Below are 21,754 nucleotides of genomic sequence, written 5' to 3' on the forward strand. Positions count from 1 at the left end.
AATGCCGACTTAAGTACAAGAAGACTGAGTCTTCTTACTGTCTATGCTTTGAATCTTTCCTGTGAGACCAGTTTTACATTCCGATGCTTTACTTCATTTTTACTGTATCCCTTTGACATTCTTATTCACGACAAAACACAGAAATGGCATCGGAATTAAATACAAAAGGCACAATGCCGACTTAAGTACAAGAGGACTGACTCTTCTTACATTCTATGATTTGAACCTTTCCTGTGAGACCAGTTCTAGTTTCCGAAGCTTCACTTCATGTTTACTGTATCCCTTGGACCTTCTTTTTGACGATGAAACACAGTAATTGCATCCGAATTAAATTCAAAAGGTACAAATGCCGACTTATGTACAACGAGATTGTTTCTTCTTACTGACTATGATTTGAACTTTTCCTGTGAGACCATTTTTAGATTACGATGCTTCACTTCAGGTTTACTGTATCCCTTGGACCTTCTTATTGACGATGAAAGACAGAAATTGCATCGGAATTAAATACAAAAAGCACAATTCCGACTTAAGTACAAGAAGACAAACTCTTCTTACTGTCAATAAGTTGAACCTCTCCTGTGAGACCAGTTTTAGCTTCCGATGCTTCACTTCAGATTTACTGTATCCCTTGGACCTTCATGTTGACGATGAAACACACAAATTGATGTGTCGACAGAAGTGCCGACACAGTGTTATTTTGAGGGGGCCGATAGGCACGCTATCTATCGTAGACGGGCGTGAAGTCTGGAACAGGATGACTATTGAATGGTAGCAAGAAAAGTACGTAGCTGGAATATACTTAACTTTATTCACTCCTGGTGATACATCTCTCTCGACTATACTAATGCGACTCGTAAGATACATGCACTGTTACAATTGGCGGCTTGCTAGGTCGTAGCCATGGACTTAGCAGAAGGCTATTCTAACTGTCTCTCGGCAAATGAGAGGAAGGCCTCGTCCGTATTGTCGCTAGCAATGTCGTCGTACAACTGGGGCGAGTGCTCTATCGTATATCGAGACCTGCCTTGTGGTGGCGCTAGGTCTGCGATCACACAGTGGCGACACGCGGGTCCGACATGTACTAAAAGGACAGCGGCCGATTTAAGCTACCACCTAGCAAGTGTGGTGTCTGGCGGTGACACCACACAAATTGCATCGGAACTAAATACAAAAAGCACAATGCCGACTTAAGTACAAGATGACTAAATCTTCTTACTGTCTATGATTTGAACCTTTCCTGTGTGACCAGTTTTAGATTCTTATGCTTCATTTCAGGTATACTGTATCCCTTGGACCTTCTTATTGACGATGAAACACAGATATAGCGTCGGAGTTAAATACAAAAGGCACAATGCCGACTTAAGTACAAGATGACTGACTCTTCTTACTGTCTATGTTTTGAACCTTTCCTGTGAGACCAGTTTTACATTCCGATGTTTCATTTCAGGTTTACTGTGTCCCTTGGACATTCTTATTGACGATGAAACACAGAAATGGCATCGGAATTAAATACAAAAGGCACAATGCCCACATAAAAACAAGACGACTGACTCTTCTTAATGTCTATGGTTTGAAAATTTCCCATGAGACCAGTTTTAGATTCAGATGCTTTACTTCAGGTTTACTGTGTCCCTTGGACCTTCTTATTGACGATGAAATACAGAAATTGCATCGGAATTAAATACAAAAGGCACAATGCCGACTTAAGTACATAAAGACTGACTCTTCTTACTGTCTATGTTTTGAACGTTTCCTGTGAGACCAGTTTTAGATTCCGATGCTTTACTTCAGGTTTACTGTATCCCTTGGATCTGCTTATTGACGATGAAACACAAAATTGCATCGGAATTAAATACAAAAGGCACAATGCCGACTTAAGTACAAGATGACTGACTCTTCTTACTGTCTATGATTTGAACCTTTCCTGTGAGACCAGTTTTACATTCCGATGTTCCATTTCAGGTTTACTGTGTCCCTTGGACCTTCTTATTGACGACGAAACACAGAAATTGCATCGGAATTAAATACAATACAAACAATGCCGACTTAAGTACAAGAAGACTGACTCTCCTTACTGTCTATGTTTTTTACCCTTCCTGTGAGACCAGTTTAGATTCCGATGCTTCACTTCATGTTTGCTGTGTCCCTTGGACCTTCTTATTGACGATGAAACACAGAAATTGCGTCGGTATTAAATACAAAATGCACAATGCTGACTCAAAAACAAGAAGACTGACTCCACTTACTGTCTATGTTTTGAACCTTTCCTGTGAGATCAGTTTTAGATTCCGATGCTTTACTTCAGGTTTACTGTATCCCTTGGACCTTCTTATTGACGATGATACACAGAAATTGCATCGGAAATATATACAAAGGGCACAATGCCGACATAAGTACAAGAAGACTGGCTCTTCTTACTGTCTATGATTTGAACCTTTCCTGTGAGACCCGTTTCAGATTCCTATGCTTCACTTCAGGTTTACTGTATCCGTTGGACCTTCTTATTGACGATGAAACACAGAAATTGCATCGGAATTAATTACAAAACGCACAATGCCTACTTAAGTACAAGAGGACTGACTCTTCTTACGGTCTATACTTTGAACCGTTCCTCTGAGACCAATTTTAGAATCCGATGCTTCACTTCAGGTATACTGTATCCCTTGGAGCTTCAAATTGACGATGAAACACAGAATTTCGATCGGAACTAAATACAAAAGGCACCATGCCGAATTAAGTACATGATGTCTGACTCATCTTACTGTCTATGTTTTGAACCTTCCCTATGAGACCTGTTTTAGATTCCTATGCTTCATTTAAGGTTTACTGTATCCCTTGGACTTTCGTATTGACGATGAAACATAGAAATTGCATCGGAATTAAAAAAAAAGGCACAATGCCGACTTAAGTACAAGAAGCCTGACTCTTCTTACCGTCTATGTTTTGAACCTTTACTGTGAGACCAGTTTTAGATTCCGATGCTTCACTTCAGGTTTACTGTATCCGTTGGACCTTCTTATTGACGATGAAACACAGAAATTGCATCGGAATTAAATACAAAAGTCAAAATGCCGACTTAAAGACATTAATACCGACTCTTCTTACTGTCTATGTTTTGATCCTTTCCTGTGAGACCGGTTTTAGATTCCTATGGTTGACTTCAGGTTTACTGTATCCCTTGCACCTTCTAATTGGCGATGAAACACAGAAATTGCATCGGAAATAAATACAAATGGCACAATGCCGACTTAAAGACAAGAACACTGACTCTTCTCACTGTCATTGCTTTGAACCTTTCCTGTGCGACCAGTTTTAGATTCCGACGCTTTACTTCAGGTTTACTGTATGCTTTGGACCTTCTTATTGACGATGAAACACAGAAAGTGCATCGGAATTAAATACAAAAGGCACAATGCCGACTTAAGTACAAGAAGACTGACTCTTCTTACCGTCTATGTTTTGAATCTTTACTGTGAGACCCGTTTTAGTTTCCGATGCTTCACGTCAGGGTTACTGTATCCCTCCGACCCTCTTACTGACGATGAAACACAGAAATAGCATCGGAATTAAATACAAAAGTCAAAATGCCGACTTAAAAACCAGAAGACTGACTCTTCTTACTGTCTATGTTATGAACCTTTCCAGTGAGACCTGTTTTGATTCCGGTGCTTCACTTCAGGTTTACTGTACCCGTTGGACCTTCTTAGTGACGATGAAACACAAAATTTGCATCGAAATTAAATACAAAAGGCACAATGCCGACTTCAAGACAAGAAGACCGACTCTCCTTACTGTCTATGTTATGAACCTTTCCTGTGTGAACAGTTTTAAATTCCGATGCTTTACTTCAGGTTTACTGTATGCCTTGGACCATCTTGTTGACGATAAAACACAGAGAGTGCATCTGAATTAAATACAAATGGCACAATGCCGACTTAAGTACAAGAGGACTGACTCTTCTTACATTCCATGATTTGAACCTTTCCTGTGACACCAGTTTTAGATTCCGATGGTTCAGTTCAGGTTTACTGTATCCCTTGGACCTTCTTATTGACGATGAAACACAGAAATTGCATCGGAATTAAATACAAGAATCAAAAAGCCGACTTAAGTACAAGAAGACTGACTCTTCTTACTGTCTATGTTTTGAATCTTTAAGTGAGACCAGTTTTAGATTCCGATGCTTCACTTCAGGTTTACTGTATCCGTTGGACCTTCTTATTGACGATGAAACACAGATTTTGCATCGGAATTAAATACAAAATGCACAATTCCGACTTAAGTACAAGAAGACTGACTCCTCTTACTGTCTATGTTTTGAAGATTTCCTGTGAGACCAGTTTCGATTCCGGTGCTTCACGTCAAGTTTACTGTATCCCTTGGACCTTCTTATTGACGTGAAACACAAACATTACATCGGAATTAAATACAAAAGCCACAATGCCGACTTAAGTACAAGGAGACTGACTCTTCTTACTGTCAATTATTTTAACCTTTCCTGTGAGACCAGCCTCAGATTCCTAGGTTTCCTTTCAGGTTTACTGTATCCCTTGGACGTTCTTTTTGACGATGAAACACAGTAATTGCATCCGAATTAAATTCAAAAGGCACAAATGCCGACTTATGTACAACGAGATTGTTTCTTCTTACTGACTATGATTTGAACTTTTCCTGTGAGACCATTTTTAGATTACGATGCTTCACTTCAGGTTTACTGTATCCCTTGGACCTTCTTATTGACGATGAAAGACAGAAATTGTATCGGAATTAAATACAAAAAGCACAATGCCGACTTAAGTACAAGAAGACAAACTCTTCTTACTGTCAAGAAGTTGAACCTCTCCTGTGAGACCAGTTTTAGCTTCCGATGCTTCACTTCAGATTTACTGTATCCCTTGGACCTTCATGTTGACGATGAAACACACAAATTGATGTGTCGACAGAAGTGCCGACACAGTGTTATTTTGAGGGGGCCGATAGGCACGCTATCTATCGCAGACGGGCGTGAAGTCTGGAACAGGATGACTATTGAATGGTAGCAAGAAAAGTACGTAGCTGGAATATACTTAACTTTATTCACTCCTGGTGATACATCTCTCTCGACTATACTAATGCGACTCGTAAGATACATGCACTGTTACAATTGGCGGCTTGCTAGGTCGTAGCCATGGACTTAGCAGAAGGCTATTCTAACTGTCTCTCGGCAAATGAGAGGAAGGCCTCGTCCGTATTGTCGCTAGCAATGTCGTCGTACAACTGGGGCGAGTGCTCTATCGTATATCGAGACCTGCCTTGTGGTGGCGCTAGGTCTGCGATCACACAGTGGCGACACGCGGGTCCGACATGTACTAAAAGGACCGCGGCCGATTTAAGCTACCACCTAGCAAGTGTGGTGTCTGGCGGTGACACCACACAAATTGCATCGGAACTAAATACAAAAAGCACAATGCCGACTTAAGTACAAGATGACTAAATCTTCTTACTGTCTATGATTTGAACCTTTCCTGTGAGACCAGTTTTAGATTCTTATGCTTCATTTCAGGTATACTGTATCCCTTGGACCTTCTTATTGACGATGAAACACAGATATAGCGTCGGAGTTAAATACAAAAGGCACAATGCCGACTTAAGTACAAGATGACTGACTCTTCTTACTGTCTATGTTTTGAACCTTTCCTGTGAGACCAGTTTTACATTCCGATGTTTCATTTCAGGTTTACTGTGTCCCTTGGACCATCTTATTGACGATGAAACACAGAAATTGCATCGGAATTAAATACAATACAAACAATGCCGACTTAAGTACAAGAAGACTGACTCTCCTTACTGTCTATGTTTTTTACCCTTCCTGTGAGACCAGTTTAGATTCCGATGCTTCACTTCATGTTTGCTGTGTCCCTTGGACCTGCACATTGACGATGAAACTCAGAAATTGCATCGTAGTTATATAAAAAAGGCACAATGCCGACATAAGTACAAGAAGACTGACTCTTCTTACGGTCTATGTTTGAACCTTTCCTGTGAGACCAGTTTTAGATTCCGATGTTTCATTTCAGGTTTAATGTATGCCTTAGACCTTCTTATTGACGGTGAATCACAGAAATTGCATCGGAATTAAATACAAAAGGCACAATGCCGACTTAATTACAAGAAGACTTACTCTTCCTACTGTCTATATTTTGAACATTTCTTGTGAGACCAGTTTAGATTCTGATGCCTCACTTCAGGTTTACTGTATCCCTTGGACCTTCTTATTGACGATGAAACACAGAAATTGCGTCGGTATTAAATACAAAATGCACAATGCTGACTCAAAAACAAGAAGACTGACTCCACTTACTGTCTATGTTTTGAACCTTTCCTGTGAGATCAGTTTTAGATTCCGATGCTTTACTTCAGGTTTACTGTATCCCATGGACCTTCTTATTGACGATGATACACAGAAATTGCATCGGAAATATATACAAAGGGTACAATGCCGACATAAGTACAAGAAGACTGGCTCTTCTTACTGTCTATGATTTGAACCTTTCCTGTGAGACCAGTTTCAGATTCCTATGCTTCACTTCAGGTTTACTGTATCCGTTGGACCTTCTTATTGACGATGAAACACAGAAATTGCATCGGAATTAATTACAAAACGCACAATGCCTACGTAAGTACAAGAGGACTGACTCTTCTTACGGTCTATACTTTGAACCGTTCCTCTGAGACCAATTTTAGAATCCGATGCTTCACTTCAGGTATACTGTATCCCTTGGAGCTTCAAATTGACGATGAAACACAGACTTTCGATCGGAACTAAATACAAAAGGCACCATGCCGAATTAAGTACATGTTGTCTGACTCATCTTACTGTCTATGTTTTGAACCTTCCCTATGAGACCTGTTTTAGATTCGTATGCTTCATTTAAGGTTTACTGTATCCCTTGGACTTTCGTATTGACGATGAAACATAGAAATTGCATCGGAATTAAAAAAAAGGCACAATGCCGACTTAAGTACAAGAAGCCTAACTCTTCTTACCGTCTATGTTTTGAACCTTTACTGTGAGACCAGTTTTCGATTCCGATGCTTCACTTCAGGTTTACTGTATCCGTTGGACCTTCTTATTGACGATGAAACACAGAAATTGGATCGGAATTGAATACAAAAGTCAAAATGCCGACTTAAAGACATTAATACCGACTCTTCTTACTGTCAATGTTTTGATCCTTTCCTGTGAGACCGGTTTTAGATTCCTATGGTTCACTTCAGGTTTACTGTATCCCTTGCACCTTCTAATTGGCGTTGAAACACAGAAATTGCATCGGAAATAAATACAAATGGCACAATGCCGACTTAAAGACAAGAACACTGACTCTTCTCACTGTCATTGTTTTGAACCTTTCCTGTGCGACCAGTTTTAGATTCCGACGCTTTACTTCAGGTTTACTGTATGCCTTGGACCTTCTTATTGACGATGAAACACAGAAAGTGCATCGGAATTAAATACAAAAGGCACAATGCCGACTTAAGTACAAGAAGACTGACTCTTCTTACCGTCTATGTTTTGAATCTTTACTGTGAGACCCGTTTTAGTTTCCGATGCTTCACGTCAGGGTTACTGTATCCCTCCGACCCTCTTACTGACGATGAAACACAGAAATAGCATCGGAATTAAATACAAAAGTCAAAATGCCGACTTAAAAACCAGAAGACTGACTCTTCTTACTGTCTATGTTATGAACCTTTCCAGTGAGACCTGTTTTGATTCCGGTGCTTCACTTCAGGTTTACTGTACCCGTTGGACCTTCGTAGTGACGATGAAACACAGAATTTGCATCGAAATTAAATACAAAAGGCACAATGCCGACTTCAAGACAAGAAGACCGACTCTCCTTACTGTCTATGTTATGAACCTTTCCTGTGTGAACAGTTTTAAATTCCGATGCTTTACTTCAGGTTTACTGTATGCCTTGGACCATCTTGTTGACGATAAAACACAGAGAGTGCATCTGAATTAAATACAAATGGCACAATGCCGACTTAAGTACAAGAGGACTGACTCTTCTTACATTCCATGATTTGAACCTTTCCTGTGACACCAGTTTTAGATTCCGATGGTTCAGTTCAGGTTTACTGTATCCCTTGGACCTTCTTATTGACGATGAAACACAGAAATTGCATCGGAATTAAATACAAGAGTCAAAAAGCCGACTTAAGTACAAGAAGACTGACTCTTCTTACTGTCTATGTTTTGAATCTTTAAGTGAGACCAGTTTTAGATTCCGATGCTTCACTTCAGGTTTACTGTATCCCTTGGACCTTCTTATTGACGATGAAACACAGAAATTGCGTCGGTATTAAATACAAAATGCACAATGCTGACTCAAAAACAAGAAGACTGACTCCACTTACTGTCTATGTTTTGAACCTTTCCTGTGAGATCAGTTTTAGATTCCGATGCTTTACTTCAGGTTTACTGTATCCCTTGGACCTTCTTATTGACGATGATACACAGAAATTGCATCGGAAATATATACAAAGGGCACAATGCCGACATAAGTACAAGAAGACTGGCTCTTCTTACTGTCTATGATTTGAACCTTTCCTGTGAGACCAGTTTCAGATTCCTATGCTTCACTTCAGGTTTACTGTATCCGTTGGACCTTCTTATTGACGATGAAACACAGAAATTGCATCGGAATTAAATACAAGAGTCAAAAAGCCGACTTAAGTACAAGAAGACTGACTCTTCTTACTGTCTATGTTTTGAATCTTTAAGTGAGACCAGTTTTAGATTCCGATGCTTCACTTCAGGTTTACTGTATCCGTTGGACCTTCTTATTGACGATGAAACACAGATTTTGCATCGGAATTAAATACAAAATGCACAATTCCGACTTAAGTACAAGAAGACTGACTCCTCTTACTGTCTATGTTTTGAAGATTTCCTGTGAGACCAGTTTCGATTCCGGTGCTTCACGTCAAGTTTACTGTATCCCTTGGACCTTCTTATTGACGTGAAACACAAACATTACATCGGAATTAAATACAAAAGCCACAATGCCGACTTAAGTACAAGGAGACTGACTCTTCTTACTGTCAATTATTTTAACCTTTCCTGTTAGACCAGCCTCAGATTCCTAGGTTTCCTTTCAGGTTTACTGTATCCCTTGGACCTTCTTATTGACGATGAAACACAGATTTTGCATCGGAATTAAATACAAAAGGCAGAATGCCGACTTCAGTACATGAAGACTGACTCTTCTTACTGTCTATGTTTTGAACCTTTCCTGTGAGACCAGTTTTAGATTCCGATGCTTCATTTCAGGTTTACTGTATCCCTTGGACCTTCTTATTGACGATGAAACACAGGAATTGCATCGGAATTAAATACAAAAGGCACAATGCCGACTTAAGTACAAGAAGACTGAGTCTTCTTACTGTCTATGCTTTGAATCTTTCCTGTGAGACCAGTTTTACATTCCGATGCTTTACTTCATTTTTACTGTATCCCTTGGACATTCTTATTCACGACAAAACACAGAAATGGCATCGGAATTAAATACAAAAGGCACAATGCCGACTTAAGTACAAGAGGACTGACTCTTCTTACATTCTATGATTTGAAACTTTCCTGTGAGACCAGTTCTAGTTTCCGAAGCTTCACTTCAGGTTTACTGTATCCCTTGGACCTTCTTTTTGACGATGAAACACAGTAATTGCATCCGAATTAAATTCAAAAGTCACAAATGCCGACTTATGTACAACGAGATTGTTTCTTCTTACTGACTATGATTTGAACTTTTCCTGTGAGACCATTTTTAGATTACGATGCTTCACTTCAGGTTTACTGTATCCCTTGGACCTTCTTATTGACGATGAAAGACAGAAATTGCATCGGAATTAAATACAAAAAGCACAATGTCGACTTAAGTACAAGAAGACAAACTCTTCTTACTGTCAATAAGTTGAACCTCTCCTGTGAGACCAGTTTTAGCTTCCGATGCTTCACTTCAGATTTACTGTATCCCTTGGACCTTCATGTTGACGATGAAACACACAAATTGATGTGTCGACAGAAGTGCCGACACAGTGTTATTTTGAGGGGGCCGATAGGCACGCTATCTATCGCAGACGGGCGTGAAGTCTGGAACAGGATGACTATTGAATGGTAGCAAGAAAAGTACGTAGCTGGAATATACTTAACTTTATTCACTCCTGGTGATACATCTCTCTCGACTATACTAATGCGACTCGTAAGATACATGCACTGTTACAATTGGCGGCTTGCTAGGTCGTAGCCATGGACTTAGCAGAAGGCTATTCTAACTGTCTCTCGGCAAATGAGAGGAAGGCCTCGTCCGTATTGTCGCTAGCAATGTCGTCGTACAACTGGGGCGAGTGCTCTATCGTATATCGAGACCTGCCTTGTGGTGGCGCTAGGTCTGCGATCACACAGTGGCGACACGCGGGTCCGACATGTACTAAAAGGACCGCGGCCGATTTAAGCTACCACCTAGCAAGTGTGGTGTCTGGCGGTGACACCACACAAATTGCATCGGAACTAAATACAAAAAGCACAATGCCGACTTAAGTACAAGATGACTAAATCTTCTTACTGTCTATGATTTGAACCTTTCCTGTGAGACCAGTTTTAGATTCTTATGCTTCATTTCAGGTATACTGTATCCCTTGGACCTTCTTATTGACGATGAAACACAGATATAGCGTCGGAGTTAAATACAAAAGGCACAATGCCGACTTAAGTACAAGATGACTGACTCTTCTTACTGTCTATGTTTTGAACCTTTCCTGTGAGACCAGTTTTACATTACGATGTTTCATTTCAGGTTTACTGTGTCCCTTGTACCTTCTTATTGACGATGAAACACAGAAATTGCATCGGAATTAAATACAAAAGGCACAATGCCGTTTTAAGTACAAGAGGACTGACTCTTCTTACATTCCATGATTTGAACCTTTCCTGTGAGACCAGTTTTGATTCCGATGCTTCACTTCAGATTTAGTGTATGCCTTGGACCTTCTTATTGACGATGAAACACAGAAATTGCATCGGAATTAAATACAATACAAACAATGCCGACTTAAGTACAAGAAGACTGACTCTCCTTACTGTCTATGTTTTTTACCCTTCCTGTGAGACCAGTTTAGATTCCGATGCTTCACTTCATGTTTGCTATGTCCCTTGGACCTGCACATTGACGATGAAACTCAGAAATTGCATCGTAGTTATATAAAAAAGGCACAATGCCGACATAAGTACAAGAAGACTGACTCTTCTTACGGTCTATGTTTGAACCTTTCCTGTGAGACCAGTTTTAGATTCCGATGTTTCATTTCAGGTTTAATGTATGCCTTAGACCTTCTTATTGACGGTGAAACACAGAAATTGCATCGGAATTAAATACAAAAGGCACAATGCCGACTTAATTACAAGAAGACTGACTCTTCTTACTGTCTATATTTTGAACATTTCTTGTGAGACCAGTTTAGATTCTGATGCCTCACTTCAGGTTTACTGTATCCCTTGGACCTTCTTATTGACGATGAAACACAGAAATTGCGTCGGTATTAAATACAAAATGCACAATGCTGACTCAAAAACAAGAAGACTGACTCCACTTACTGTCTATGTTTTGAACCATTCCTGTGAGATCAGTTTTAGATTCCGATGCTTTACTTCAGGTTTACTGTATCCCTTGGACCTTCTTATTGACGATGAAACACAGAAATTGCATCGGATATATATACAAAGGGCACAATGCCGACATAAGTACAAGAAGACTGGCTCTTCTTACTGTCTATGATTTGAACCTTTCCTGTGAGACCAGTTTCAGATTCCTATGCTTCACTTCAGGTTTACTGTATCCGTTGGACCTTCTTATTGACGATGAAACACAGAAATTGCATCGGAATTAATTACAAAACGCACAATGCCTACTTAAGTACAAGAGGACTGACTCTTCTTACGGTCTATACTTTGAACCGTTCCTCTGAGACCAATTTTAGAATCCGATGCTTCACTTCAGGTATACTGTATCCCTTGGAGCTTCAAATTGACGATGAAACACAGAATTTCGATCGGAACTAAATACAAAAGGCACCATGCCGAATTAAGTACATGATGTCTGACTCATCTTACAGTCTATGTTTTGAACCTTCCCTATGAGACCTGTTTTAGATTCCTATGCTTCATTTAAGGTTTACTGTATCCCTTGGACTTTCGTATTGACGATGAAACGTAGAAATTGCATCGGAATTAAAAAAAAGGCACAATGCCGACTTAAGTACAAGAAGACTGACTCTTCTTACCGTCTATGTTTTGAACCTTTACTGTGAGACCAGTTTTAGATTCCGATGCTTCACTTCAGGTTTACTGTATCCGTTGGACCTTCTTATTGACGATGAAACACAGAATTTGCATCGAAATTTAATACAAAAGGCACAATGCCGACTTAAAGACAAGAAGACCGACTCTCCTTACTGTCTATGTTATGAACCTTTCCTGTGTGAACAGTTTTAAATTCCGATGCTTTACTTCAGGTTTACTGTATGCCTTGGACCATCATATTGACGATAAAACACAGAGAGTGCATCGGAATTAAATTCAAATGGCACAATGCCGACTTAAGTACAAGAGGACTGACTCTTCTTACATTCCATGATTTGAACCTTTCCTGTGACACCAGTTTTAGATTCCGATGCTTCAGTTCAGGTTTACTGTATCCCTTGGACCTTCTTATTGACGATGAAACACAGATTTTGCATCGGAATTAAATACAAAAGGCAGAATGCCGACTTCAGTACATGAAGACTGACTCTTCTTACTGTCTATGTTTTGAACCTTTCCTGTGAGACCAGTTTTAGATTCCGATGCTTCATTTCAGGTTTACTGTATCCCTTGGACCTTCTTATTGACGATGAAACACAGGAATTGCATCGGAATTAAATACAAAAGGCACAATGCCGACTTAAGTACAAGAAGACTGAGTCTTCTTACTGTCTATGCTTTGAATCTTTCTGTGAGACCAGTTTTACATTCCGATGCTTTACTTCATTTTTACCGTATCCCTTGGACATTCTTATTCACGACAAAACACAGAAATGGCATCGGAATTAAATACAAAAGGCACAATGCCGACTTAAGTACAAGAGGACTGACTCTTCTTACATTCTATGATTTGAACCTTTCCTGTGAGACCAGTTCTAGTTTCCGAAGCTTCACTTCAGGTTTACTGTATCCCTTGGACCTTCTTTTTGACGATGAAACACAGTAATTGCATCCGAATTAAATTCAAAAGGCACAAATGCCGACTTATGTACAACGAGATTGTTTCTTCTTACTGACTATGATTTGAACTTTTCCTGTGAGACCATTTTTAGATTACGATGATTCACTTCAGGTTTACTGTATCCCTTGGACCTTCTTATTGACGATGAAAGACAGAAATTGCATCGGAATTAGATACAAAAAGCACAATGCCGACTTAAGTACAAGAAGACAAACTCTTCTTACTGTCAATAAGTTACACCTCTCCTGTGAGACCAGTTTTAGCTTCCGATGCTTCACTTCAGATTTACTGTATCCCTTGGACCTTCATGTTGACGATGAAACACACAAATTGATGTGTCGACAGAAGTGCCGACACAGTGTTATTTTGAGGGGCCCGATAGGCACGCTATCTATCGCAGACGGGTGTGAAGTCTGGAACAGGATGACTATTGAATGGTAGCAAGAAAAGTACGTAGCTGGAATATACTTAACTTTATTCACTCCTGGTGATACATCTCTCTCGACTATACTAATGCGACTCGTAAGATACATGCACTGTTACAATTGGCGGCTTGCTAGGTCGTAGCCATGGACTTAGCAGAAGGCTATTCTAACTGTCTCTCGGCAAATGAGAGGAAGGCCTCGTCCGTATTGTCGCTAGCAATGTCGTCGTACAACTGGGGCGAGTGCTCTATCGTATATCGAGACCTGTGTTGTGGTGGCGCTAGGTCTGCGATCACACAGTGGCGACACGCGGGTCCGACATGTACTAAAAGGACCGCGGCCGATTTAAGCTACCACCTAGCAAGTGTGGTGTCTGGCGGTGACACCACACAAATTGCATCGGAACTAAATACAAAAAGCACAATGCCGACTTAAGTACAAGATGACTAAATCTTCTTACTGTCTATGATTTGAACCTTTCCTGTGAGACCAGTTTTAGATTCTTATGCTTCATTTCAGGTATACTGTATACCTTGGACCTTCTTATTGACGATGAAACACAGATATAGCGTCGGAGTTAAATACAAAAGGCACAATGCCGACTTAAGTACAAGATGACTGACTCTTCTTACTGTCTATGTTTTGAACCTTTCCTGTGAGACCAGTTTTACATTCTGATGTTTCATTTCAGGTTTACTGTGTCCCTTGGACCTTCTTATTGACGATGAAACACAGAAATGGCATCGGAATTAAATACAAAAGGCACAATGCCCACATAAAAACAAGACGACTGACTCTTCTTAATGTCTATGGTTTGAACCTTTCCCATGAGACCAGTTTTAGATTCAGATGCTTTACTTCAGGTTTACTGTATCCCTTGGACCTTCTTATTGACGATGAAATACAGAAATTGCATCGGAATTAAATACAAAAGGCACAATGCCGACTTAAGTACATAAAGACTGACTCTTCTTACTGTCTATGTTTTGAACGTTTCCTGTGAGACCAGTTTTAGATTCCGATGGTTTACTTCAGGTTTACTGTATCCCTTGGATCTGCTTATTGACGATGAAACACAAAATTGCATCGGAATTAAATACAAAAGGCACAATGCCGACTTAAGTACAAGATGACTGACTCTTCTTACTGCCTATGATTTGAACCTTTCCTGTGAGAGCAGTTTTACATTCCGATGTTCCATTTCAGGTTTACTGTGTCCCTTGGACCTTCTTATTGACGATGAAACACAGAAATTGCATCGGAATTAAATACAAAAAGCACAATGCCGACTTAAGTACAAAAAGACTGACACTCCTTACTGTCTATGTTTTTAACCTCGCCTGTGAGACCAGTTTTAATTTCCGATGCTTCACTTCAGGTTTACAGTATCCCTTGGACCTACTTATTGACGATGAAACACAAAAATTACATCGGAATTAAATACAAAAGGCACAATGCCGACTTAAGTACAAGATGACTGTGTCTTCTTACTCTCTATGATTTGAAACTTTCCTGTGAGACGAGTTTTTGATTCCGATGCCTTACTTCAGGTTTACTGTATCCCTTGGACCTTCTTATTTACGATGAGACACAGAAATTGCATCGGAATTAAATGCAAAAGGCACAATGCCGACTTTCGTACAAGACGACTGACTCTCCTTACATTCTATGATTTGAACCTTTCATGTGAGACCAGTTCTAGATTCCGATGCTTTATTTCAGGTTTACTGTATCCCTTGGACCTTCTTATTGTCGATGAAACACAGATATTGCATCGGAATTAAATACAAAAGGCACAATGCCGACTCAACTACAAGAAGACTGACTCTTCTTACTGTCTATGCGTTGAACCTTTCCTGTGAGAGCAGTTTTACATTCCGATGCTTTACTTCAGGTGTACTGTATCCCTTGGACCTTCTTATTCACGATGAAATACAGAAATGGCATTGGAATCAAATACAAAAGTCACAATGCCGACTTAAGTACAGTAGGACTGACTCTTTTTACATTCTATGATTTGAACCTTTCCTGTGAGACCAGTTCTAGATTCCGAAGCTTCACTTCAGGTTTACTATATCCCATGGACCTTCATAATGACGATGAAACACAGATATTGCATCGGAATTAAATACAAAAGGCACAATGCCGACTTCAGTACATGAAGACTGACACTTCTTAATGTCTATGTTTTGAACCTTTCCTGTGAGACCAGTTTTAGATTCCCATGCTTTACTTCAGGTTTACTGTATCTATTGGACCTTCTTATTTGCGATGAGACACAGAAATTGCATCGGAATTAAATGCAAAAGGCACAATGCCGACTTTCGTACAAGAGGACTAACTCTTCTTACATTCTATGATTTGAACCTTTCATGTGAGACCAGTTTCAGATTCCGATGCTTCATTTCAGGTTTACTGTATCCCTTGGACCTTCTTATCGACGATGAAACACAGATATTGCATCGGAATTAAATACAAAAGGCACTATGCCGGCTTCAGAACAAGAAGACTGACTCTTCTTGCTGTCCATTTTTAAAAACCTTTCCTGTGAGACCAGTTATAGATTCCGATGCTTCACTTCAGGTTTGCTGTATCCCTTGGACCTTCTGATTGACGATCAAACAAAAAAATTGCATCGGAATTAAATACTAAATGAACAATACCGACTTAAGGTCAAGAAGACTGACTCTTCTTACTGTCGACGATTTCAACGATTCCTGTGAGACGAGTTTCAGATTCCTATGTTTAGTTTCAGATTTACTGTATCCCTTGGACCTTCTTATTGACGATGAAACACAGAGATTGCATCGGAATTAAATGCAAAAGGCACAATGCCGGGTTTCGTTCAAGACGACTGACTCTTCTTACATTCTATGATTTGAACCTTTCATGTGAGACCAGTTTTAGATTCAGATGCTTCATTTCCGGTTTACTGTATCCCTTGGACCTTCTTATTGACGATGAAACACAGAAATTGCATCAGAATTAAATACAAATGGCACAATGCCGACGCAAGTACAAGAAGACTGATTCTTCTTACTGTCTATGCTTTGAACCTTTCCTGTGAGACCAGTTTTAGATTCCGAAGCTTCTCTTCAGGTTTACTGTATCCCTTGGACCTTCTTAATGATGATGAAACACAGTAATTGCATCCGAATTAAATAGAAAAGGCACAATGCCGACTTAAGTACAAGAAGATTGACTCTTCTTACTGACTATGTTTTGAACCGTTCCTTTGAAACCATTTTTAGATTACGATGCTTCACTTTAGGTTTAGTGTATCCCTTGGACCTTCTTATTGACGATGAAGCACAGAAATTGAATTGGAATTAAATACAAATGGCACTATGCCGACTTCAGAACAAGAAGACTGACTCTTCTTGCTGTCTATATTTTGAACCTTTCCTGTTCGACCAGTTATAGATTCCGATGCTTCACTTCAGGTTTGCTGTATCCCTTGGACCTTCATATTGACGATGAAACACAGAAATTGCATCGGAATTAAATACAAAAGTCAAAATGCCGACATAAGTACAAGAAGACTGACTCTTCTCACTGTCTATAATTTGAACTTTTCCTGTGAGACCACTTTTAGATTCCGATGCTTCACTTCAGGTTTACTGTATCCCTTAGACTTTCATGTTGATGATGAAACACACAAATTGCATCGGAACTAAATACAAATGGCACAATGCCGACTTAAGTACGAGATGACTGAGTCTTCTTACTGTCTATGATTTGAACCTTTCCTGTTCGACCAGTTATAGATTCCGATGCTTCACTTCAGGTTTGCTGTATCCCTTGGACCTTCTTATTGACGATGAAACACAGAAATAGCATAGGAATTTAATACAAAAGGCACAATGCTGACTTAAGTACAAGAAGACTGACTCCTCTTACTGTCTATGTTTTGAACCAATCCTGTGAGACCAGTTTTGGTTCCGGTGTTTCACTTCAGGTTTACTGTATCCCTTGGAGCTTCTTATTGAAGATGAAACACCGAAATTGCATCGGAATTAAATACAAAAGTCAAAATGCCGACTTAAGTACGAGTAGTCTGACTCTTCTTACTGTCTATAATTTGAACCTTTCCTGTGAGACACGTTTTAGGTTCCGATGCCTCACTTTAGGTTTACTGTATCCCTTGGACTTTCGTATTGACGATGAAACACAGAAATTTGTCGGAATTAAATACGAAAGGCACAATGCCCACTTAAAAACAAGAAGACTGACTCTTCTTACTGTCTATGTTTTGAACCATTCCTGTGAGACCAGTTTTAGATTCGGTTGCTTTACTGCAGGTTTACTGTATCCCTTGGACCTTCTTATTGACGATGAAACACAGAAATTGCATCGGATTTAAATACAAAAGGCACAATGCGGACTTAAGTACAAGAGGACTGACTCTTCTTACATTCCATGATTTGAACCTTTCCTGTGAGACCAGTTTTAAGATTCCGATGCTTCACCTGAGGTTTACTGTATCCCTTGGAATTGCTTATTGACGATGAAACACAGAAATTTCATCGGAATTAAGTACAAAACGCACAATTCCGACTTAAGTACAAGAAGACTGACTCTTTTTACTGTCTATGTTTTGAAGGTTTCCTGTGAGACCAGTTTTGTTTCCGGTGTTACACTTCAGGTTTACTGTATCCCTTGGACCTTCTTATTGAAGATGAAACACAGAAATTGCATCAAAATTATATACAAAAGGCACAATGCCGACTTAAGTACAAGTAGACTGACTCTTCTTTGTGACTATATTTTGAACCCTTCCTGTGAGACCAGTTATAGATTCCGATGCTTCACTTCAGGTTTACTGTATCCCTTGGACTTTCATAATGACGATGAAACACTGAAATTGCATCGGAATTAAATACAAAAGTCAAAATGCCGATTTAAGTACAAGAAGACCGACTCTTCTTTTTGTCTATAATTTAAACCTTTCCTGTGAGACCAGTTTTAGATTCCGGTGCTTCACTTCAGGGTTAGTGTATCCCTTGGACCTTCATATTGACAATGAAACACAGAAATTCGATCGGAATTAAATACAAAAGGCACAATGCCGACTTAAGTACAAGATGACTGAGTCTTCTTACTGTCTATGATTTGAACCTTTCCTGTGAGACAATGCTTCATTTCAGTTTTACTGTATCCCTTGGACCTTCTTATTGACGTTGAAACACAGAAATGGCATCGGAATTAAATACAAAAGGGACGATGCCGACTTAAGTACTAGAAGACTGACTCTTCTTACTGTCTATGCTTTGAACCTTTCCTGTCAGACCAGTTTTACATTCCGATGCTGTACTTCATTTTTACTCTATCCCTTGGACCTTCTTATTCACGATGAAACACAGAAATGGCATCGGAATTAAATACAAAAGGCACAATGCCGACTTAAGTACAAGAGGACTGACTCTTCTTACTTTCTATGAATTGAACCTTTCCTGTGAGACCTGTTTTAGATTCCGAAGTTTCACTTCAAGTTTACTGTATCCTTTGGACCTTCTTATTGACGATGAAACACAGTAAATGCATCCGAATTAAATACAAAAGGCACAATGCCGACTTAAGTACAAGAAGACTGACTCTTCTTTCTGTCAATGTTTTGCACCATTCCTGTGAGACCAGTTTTTGATTCCGATGCTTTACTTCAGGTTTACTGTATCCCTTGGACCTTCTTATTGATGATGAAACACAGAAATTGCATGGGAATTAAATACAAAATGCACAATGCCGACTTAAGAACAAGAAGGCATACTCTTTTTACTGTCTATGTTTTGAAGCTTTTCTGTGAGACCAGTTTTGATTCCGGTGCTTCACGTCAGGTTTGCTGTATCCCTTGGACCTTCTTATTGACGTGAAACACAAAAATTACATCGGAATTAAATACAAACGCCACAATGCCGACATAAGTACAATGAGTCTGACTCTTCTTACTGTCTATGATTTGAACCATTCCTGTTAGAGCAGCCTCAGATTCGTAGGTTTTCTTTCAGGTTTACTGTATCCCTTGGACCTTCTTATTGACGATGAAACACAGATATTGCATCGGAATGAAATACAGAAGGCACAATTCCGACTTAAGTACATGAAGACTGTCGCTTCTTACTGTCTATGTTTTGAACGTTTCCTGTGAGACCAGTTTTAGATTCCGATGCTTTACTTCAGGTGTACTGTATATCTTGGACCTTCTTATTGACGATGAAGAACAAAAATTGCATTGGAATAAATACTGAATGAAGAATGCCGACTTAAGTACAAGAAGACTGAATCTTCTTACTGTCTATATTTTGAAGCATTCCTGTGAGACCAGTTTTGATTCCGGTGCTTCACTTCAGGTTTACTGTACCCCTTGGACCTTCTTATTGACGATGAAACACAGATAATACATCGGAATTAAATACAAAAGGCGCAATGACGACCTGAGTACAAGAAGACTGACTCTTCTTACTGTCTATGATTTGAACCTTTCCTGTGAGACCAGTTTTAGATTCCGATGCTTTACTTCAGGTTTACTATATCCCTTGGACCTTCTTATTTACGATGAGACACAGAAATTGCATCGGAATTAAATGCAAAAGGCACAATGCCGACTTTCGTACAAGACGACTGACTCATCTTACATTCTATGATTTGAACCTTTCATGTGAGACTAGTTTTAGATTCCGATGCTTCATTTCAGGTTTACTGTATCCCTTGGACCTTCTTATTGACGATGAAACACAGAAATTGCACCGGAATTAAATAAAAAATTCAAAATGCCGACTTCAGTACAAGTAGACTGTTTGTGCTTTTAACCTATCCTGTGAGACCAGTTTTAGATTCTTATGCTTCATTTCAGGTATACTGTATCCCTTGGATTTTCTTATTGACGATGAAACGCAGAAATAGCATCGGAATTAAGTTTAAAACGCACAATTCCGACTTAAGTACAAGAAGTCTGCCTCTTCTTACTGTCTTTGTTTTGAATGTTTCGTGTGAGACTAGTTTTGATTCCGGTGTTTCACATCAGGTTTACTGTATCCCTTGGACCTTCGTGTTGACGTTGAAACACAGAAATTGAATTGGGATTAAATAAAAATGGCACTATGCCGACCCAGAACAAGAAGACTCACTCTTCTCACTGTATATAATTTGAACTTTTCTTGTGAGACAAGTTTTAGATTCCGATGCTTCACTTCAGGTTTACTGTATCCCTTGGACCTTCATGTTGACGATGAAACACACATATTGCATCGGAACTAAATACAAAAGGCACAATGCCGACTTAAGTACAAGATGACTGAGTCTTCCTACTGTCTATGATTTGAACCTTTCCTGTGAGACCAGTTTTAGATTCTTATGCTTCATTTCAGGTATACTGTATCCCTTGGATCTTCTTATTGACGATGAAACACAGAAATAGCATCGGAATTAAATACAAAAGGCACAATGCTGACTTAAGTACAAGAGGACTGACTCTTCTTACATTCCATGATTTGAACCTTTCCTGTGAGACCAGTTTTAAGATTCCGATGCTTCACTTCAGGTTTACTGTATCCCTTGGACCTTCATGTTGACGATGAAACACACATATTGCATCGGAACTAAATACAAAAGGCACAATGCTGACTTAAGTACAAGATGACTGAGTCTTCCTACTGTCTATGATTTGAACCTTTCCTGTGAGACCAGTTTTAGATTCCGATGCTTCACTTCAGGTTTACTGTATCCCTTGGACTTTCATAATGACGATGAAACACAGAAATTACATCGGAATTAAATACAAAAGTCAAAATGCCGATTTAAGTACAAGAAGACTGACTCTTCATACTGTCTATAATTTAAACCTTTCTCGTGAGACCAGTTTTGGATTCCGGTGCTTCACTTCAGGTTTAGTGTATCCCTTGGACCTTCATATTGACGATGAAACACAGAAATTCTATCGGAATTAAATACAAAAGGCACATTGAAGACTTAAGTACAAGATGACTGAGTCTTCTTACTGTCTATGAATTGAACCTTTCCTGTGAGACCATT

This window comes from Schistocerca americana, chromosome X (genome assembly GCF_021461395.2).
Source record: "Schistocerca americana isolate TAMUIC-IGC-003095 chromosome X, iqSchAmer2.1, whole genome shotgun sequence".
Lineage (NCBI taxonomy): Eukaryota > Metazoa > Arthropoda > Insecta > Orthoptera > Acrididae > Schistocerca > Schistocerca americana.